The 6,000-nt window shown below is 45.6% G+C and overlaps 1 protein-coding gene across 1 annotated transcript in view; it reads left to right on the top strand.

Annotated features, from left to right (window-relative positions):
• The window catches only part of STK10 (serine/threonine kinase 10), a 50,834-nt gene that overhangs the window by 594 nt on the left and 44,240 nt on the right, over positions 1-6,000 (top strand). The window lies entirely within an intron of this gene.

The following is a 6,000-nucleotide window of genomic DNA, read 5'->3' as shown; positions in this document are numbered from 1 at the left end:
CCCCTTAAATCGCCTGTTTTCGGAGCGATGCTTTTGTAAAGCGGAGGAGTGTGCCGTGCCAAGGCTGTCGGTGCGATGAATGGAGGGAGATTTCTTGGAAGTCAGCAGTCTCGGGGCTGCCTCCAAGTTTTACAAACCTCCAGGGGTGACATTATTTGTATTCCTGTGGTCCTCGCCGGCAGGAAACTTAGAGCGAGGAGCCCAGCTCCTTAGGAGTGGGGACATGCCCAGTGCTATGAATGTTTAACGTCTGTGTTAAGGGATGGGGGTTTAGAGGCCAAATGCCCCCTGTACTTTGAACTCCAAAACAACAGTGTTCTTGCTGTTACCGGCTCTGACATACTCCGGTCTCCTGTGCAACAGCCGAGAGAGGAGCCTTTTGGCTGGGGCTGGCTGGAGGAGCAGGCTGGGGATCCTAGACCTGTGTTACGTGAATCATTTGGAACTGGGGCTGTGAATTAGGTGTTGGGCAGCTGGGTTTTGATGGTCTTGTTAGATCACTGAAGAAGGTATTGCCTTTTCAGAACTGAGACGTAAGTAGTTAGTGAAGAGAAGGCCAGGAAGGGAGCTGGTTGGTTGCAGGTCAGGACAGAGATGTTTTACTACAGTGTCTTGGGATTTGTTGTATTTATTTGTTATATGTCATGCTATTTGATACAAACTCTCTAAAAACTGAGCACTAAGTATCCATTGAGTGGAAGTCTTTGGTGAAGGAGCCTATCTTCTAATAAAATGCAATTCATAAAAATCATATTTAAATCCCTAATACATTTATCCTTCCAAAACCAGCACCAGTGTAGTAATCAGTGTGTCTGTTACCAGTTTACTTGGTGTTGTGCATTGGAAACCCCTTTGTATATAGCAACGTCCACTCTTCTCCTGGATAATTATTTGCTTAGGTTTCTCATGCAATGATTAGGAGAAGGTAAACATTGTAAAATAAGTTAATAGGGTTTCGAGACAAATGAAAAGTTAGAGGAATAACTGTTTTAAATCCTTTCTGGTTTAAAGATGTATAACATTCAAATTAGGTTAAAGCTACTTTATAAGTGGTTGGTTTGGTTTTTAAGTCGGTTGTCATATCTGAATGCCTCTGCTATTAACTCCAGCCTCACGCCAATAATAAAATTATCAGAGTAATTTTATGTACTGTAGGCTAAGGATGTCAGCCTGTCAGGTAATAACATCTCCTCATCTCCAACTACTTCCATCTCCTTTAATCCCCATTTTGACCCAAATGAGAATGTGGATTATAGTAAATGACACGTATAACCAGTAGTTCACGCCATCTATACTGAGTACATTCAGGCAACTGTCTGCTTTTGTGATGTTTTAAGACAGTTGATCAAGAGTGGAGGTTAATGTTGTGACAGATATCAAAGGCCTATTTTATTCTTCTTAGTAAACTTTTAATCCTCCATCTTCTTTGATCTCTTCTCCGCTTGTTCTCCAACATGGTTGGCTTTTAAAGAGTTCTCATGCAAGATTATGTTTGTTTAAGAATCCCAAATTATTTGGGTGCCACGTACTATAAAGCCTTATTTTAGATAATAGCCAGCAGCATTATTTGAGAGATGTAGTTTCCTGCCATGCTAAGATTTAACTTGCATATTGTCTTCCTTCGTCTTTCTAAATCTGAAGCGCTACCCTAGGTGGTGATGCATATAGGATGGAGATGTGAAAGAAGAGGTTTGCCCTCTCATTTTGCTCAGCTGCCAAAAAAGCCCCAAACCGACCGGCTTGTGTGCAAGGAGAATGTAGGTGTCCAAGACACAGTGAACAATTTTAATCATCCTCTTCAAGTCACTTTTAAAGTCAATTTGCTCTTCACACAAAAGGGATCGTTTAGAGCAAGTCTGAGTGTTTGTATGGCTGTGAGAGTTTCAGGATGTTTGAATGAAGTTCCTGCCTGTCTTCCGCCCCTTTTCCACCCTTGGAAGCACAGGGAGGTGATATAATCCGCCTGTGCCTGTATCCTGCCCTATGTACCATATGGTGTACTCGCTCCAAAGAGCCAGCTGTCCCTGAGTGGTGAAGAACGATGGGATTTGTGCGCTGAAGAGTCTGACCTGGGAGAAATTTAGATGTGGATAGAAAAAAAAATGTGCTCGTTTTTGTAGGTTTTGTTTATCTGGAGGGCTCGACTGGGAAATGATTTTACTGGGGAGTATTACTGCCCTGCAGAACACTGTCAGGGTGCTGTCTCTTGAACTCCCTGTGCTCTCAGCTGAGCAAACTTGAACTGGTTTGACACAGTGTTTACAAACTTAGGACAAGCTTAATTTAAATATATATTAATTAAAAATAATCAAATCTGTAGTGGAGTGAAATGTATACAGAAGACCTTAATAAGCAGAAACTACTGGAATTTTCCGATTTTTATACAAAGACTTTTTTCAGCAAAAGAGGACCTGATTGTATGAAGAAACAGTGAAACTCACTGCAGAGGGTAATGAAGCTGAAAAGCAGAAAGGGGGTGGGGAGGAACTGTTTCTTTCTGGCACTCATTCTATTAATGTCTTGTTTCTGGTAAGTCTAGCGGGTGCGATAAGGAAGCGATAGCAGCACATAGACAGCAACGCACTGCATGCCAAATGTGCTTTGTTACCCACCTCATCCAAAGCTCATAAAATCAATGATCTTAAATTGGTCATTAGGCCCGTGGTTGGGAGCTGTGATCAGTGTGTGCTAGCCTGGGAAGGCTGCAGCACCTCTAGAGTTGTGGGCCTATAAAAATACAAGTTCCTCACTCAGACCCTTTCCAAACAGTGTTAAAAAAAGAAGAGTTATTTTCCTTCAAAAACACCTAAGATACAATTCACAAAATACATGGCTGTGGTTTTACTGGTTCAAAGTCAACATCTGTTTGCATGTGCAGGGAGGGAGAAGTCATAGCAGCACCCCCGTGGGCTGCTTTGCTGAAGCCAGGCCGTGCTGATGTCGGGGCGTGCGGATGCTCAGAGCGAAGCCAGCGGTGCCGGCTGAATGCTTGGAGCTGCTGAATCACATCTCAGTCCTGCAAAACCCATTAGTTGATGCAGTATTTACTGGTGCAGGTAGTTGCATTAATGTCAGCAGGAACAGATACGCAGAGGCTCTTCTGGGTATTGAGAATTCACGAGCTAGCAGGTGATGGACCGGATCTTACAAAAGCATGGGCTCTGCTGGCAGAAGCCCTGGGACTCTATGCTTTTGTCATGGTGAGATGGTTTTGCTGTGTTCATGCCCCTTGTGAAATACTATCTCCCGTTTCCAGCATGTGCTGATGGGGACACTGGCTCCCCGATAAGGCTTTCTCCTCTCAGGGTGGGGACAGGCTCTCCGCTGCAGGAGCGTGGGCTGCCGTGCTGCCCACAGCCCCCAGCGCAGCAAAAAGGTGGTTGTTCTCTTGAACTTGCCTTCAAACAGCTCTCCGTGCCAGGTCCCGGAGAGGCAATGCTGAGCCCCGTGCCACAGCAAGTCATAAGTGTGCCTTTTATGTTGTTGTTCTCCTTTCTTCTTAAGATATGGCTTAAAAAGCTGAATTCGGGTTATCTGATCTATTATGGTGGTATTAATGCTGTCCACACTATGGACTATAAATGCTTTGTTTTGAAATTTGGTTAATAAAAGACTAATTGTTAAATGTTGTGCAGATGCCTTATAAGCTTGGCTTTCACAGTGACGCCCGTTCGAAGGCACAAGATTGTCCCTGTCACTTGCAGACCTCTCTGCTTGCCAGCTGAGCCTACACCAGTCTGGTTTTCCATGAGAGCTGAGCTCTTGTTGATTTGATTCATGAGGGATTTAACATGTAGTTCCTGGAAAGGGTGTCATGGAGAGATGCTGATCTGAAAAAAAAAAAAAAAAAAAAAAAAAAGGAGGAAGGAAACAAAAAGGGAGGGGGAAGCTTAACTTGATTGTAACTATAGCCACTAAAAAAAGAAAAACCAATAGTAAGATCAAATCGTGGTCTTGTCACTTAGAATAGTTTAAGGGTTTTCTTAAAATGTTTCAGCTGGGGAGAGGAATGGGAAGATACCACTCCTTTGCTTATAGAGCAGTGGCCCAAGAATATTAAACCTACTTGACCTTTAAATTTGATGTTCACTGAAATGTATGATGCTCCATCCCTGCTGAAGTCCTGTACTCTGTGGAGCCACAGCTCTATCTGTATGGCAGGGGAGAGGGATAGCTCTCCATGGCATAAAGATTTTGGTAGTTACTTCAGTGTCATGGCACAGAGCTTGGCAATGCTGCTGACAGTGGGAGCTGTGGGCAGCTGCATGGAAGAGAAAGCTTGGATGAAAGCTGTGAGCCTTTCGCCCTCAAGCACGTGGCAGTTGTTTCTTAGAGCCCTGCCCAGCATGTCTTGTGATTTTTTTTTTTTTTTTCCTTGAGTGTGCATGTTCTGTGGAAAAAAGGTTCCTTTTCTCATCCTTGGGGTGCTGCTGTCTGTAAATCCGGGGTTTTCCTCGTGAGTCTCACCCTCGCTGCCACACACCATGAGGTTGCAGGTCCCCAGGGGCTGCCCTCCCAGCCACCAGCACTGCCAGCCTCGCTCAGCCCGACATCCTGAGAGAAGAATTACTCAGAAGAGCAAAGTCACTTAAAAAATATTCTTTGAAGTAATGAAGTAACAGGTACATTTTAACAAACGTGCCTCTTGAAGGCAGTGGGGAGAAGTGGCACGTGTGGGGGAGTGCCAGGGTCAAGCAGGGCAGAACACAGCGGGTGAGCTGGCACCTTGCTCAGCACAGCCCCGTCTGGCCCCGTGGCTGGGCCTGAGCATCACCCAGCGCTGGACCTGCTTTGCCTCTGTTGAAGGGGAAAGAATGCAGTTGCATTTGGGAGCAGTGTGTGTACGTGCTGTCTCCTTGATGTGGGGTTGGGAAGGGCAACGTGCCCCTTGTGAAGAGCAGAGCGATGGCACTAGTGCTGCTGGTTGGATTAACTGACTTCTGTCTCCTGCTATAGAAGAGCACTTCACTTTCACATACTCAGTGTCTGCTCTTCAAACACAATGTTCTTCCCATCCAACACATGGAAACCTTCCTGACGTTTTCTCTTCTTGTGTAATTCTCTGACACCTACCTGTGCTCAAACCCTTATTTAACCAACCGGAATATTTGTGTGGTATTTCAGTAGGTGGAACAGACAGTGAAGGAAGTGGACCAGCAAAGCCAGCCGATGTTGGTGAACCTCAGTGCTTGCATCTGTTGGCATTGGGTTGCTGCCTGCCCTGCATTTCTCTCTCAGCAGTCGCAGGCGAGGGCAGGCACGCTGCTGTGGTGTCCTCCCCAGGCAGGCTTGTGCTGTGGAGATAGCAAAGGTCTGATCGGTTCTTTGTTCTTCTACCAGGGCCTTGCTTATCTGATGCTTTTCTAGCACCGTGTGAGAGGACTGACAGGCAGGCAGACAGACAGACAGACGTGCATACTACCACTGCTTGTCTAAGCCCTGTTCCCTGGCTCTTAGGCATAGTAGCAGTTCAGCTCACTGCTCAGGACTTAGCTCTGTGTACCAAATGTATTGCAGAAAGGTGCTAGGAAACTCAGAAGTGGTTGCATGGCGCTGCTTTTTTTTTTTTCTTTTTTTTTTTTCCCCTTTTTAATTTTGTTTTCAGTCTTGTGGCATTGACTGAATGAAGTCCAGGACAGGCGTGCTTCACTTAGAGCACCGTGCTCTTCCAGGGGACCAGTGACTTGAAGGAAGTTTTGTGCTTCCAAGCTCTAGGTCTATGTAGGCTGACAATGTTGGATCCACATGGATCTTTCCTCTCTTCAAACCTCGCATGGGTATTTGTTCACTTCTCACTCGCACCAGGACCATGGTCCACTCAGTTTCTGTAGCTGGGTTGTACTGGGGTGTACCAGCAAAGAAGCCTCTCATTCTTCTGGCCTCTGCTGCTGGTTTTGGGTGCAAGGTTTGTAGCATCCCGTGGAGCTTTTCTGCTCCTCGGCTAATGTACTGCTGCTTGGTCTTGATATCTCTCACCCCCTTCTGCTGGGCCATTGCTGA

The sequence above is a fragment of the Athene cunicularia genome (genome assembly GCF_003259725.1).
Source record: "Athene cunicularia isolate RWA chromosome 13 unlocalized genomic scaffold, athCun1 chr13_part1, whole genome shotgun sequence".
NCBI classification, from domain to species: domain Eukaryota; kingdom Metazoa; phylum Chordata; class Aves; order Strigiformes; family Strigidae; genus Athene; species Athene cunicularia.
The sequence above is the reverse complement of the archived record's forward strand: the minus strand, read 5'-3'. Positions and strand labels throughout refer to the sequence as shown.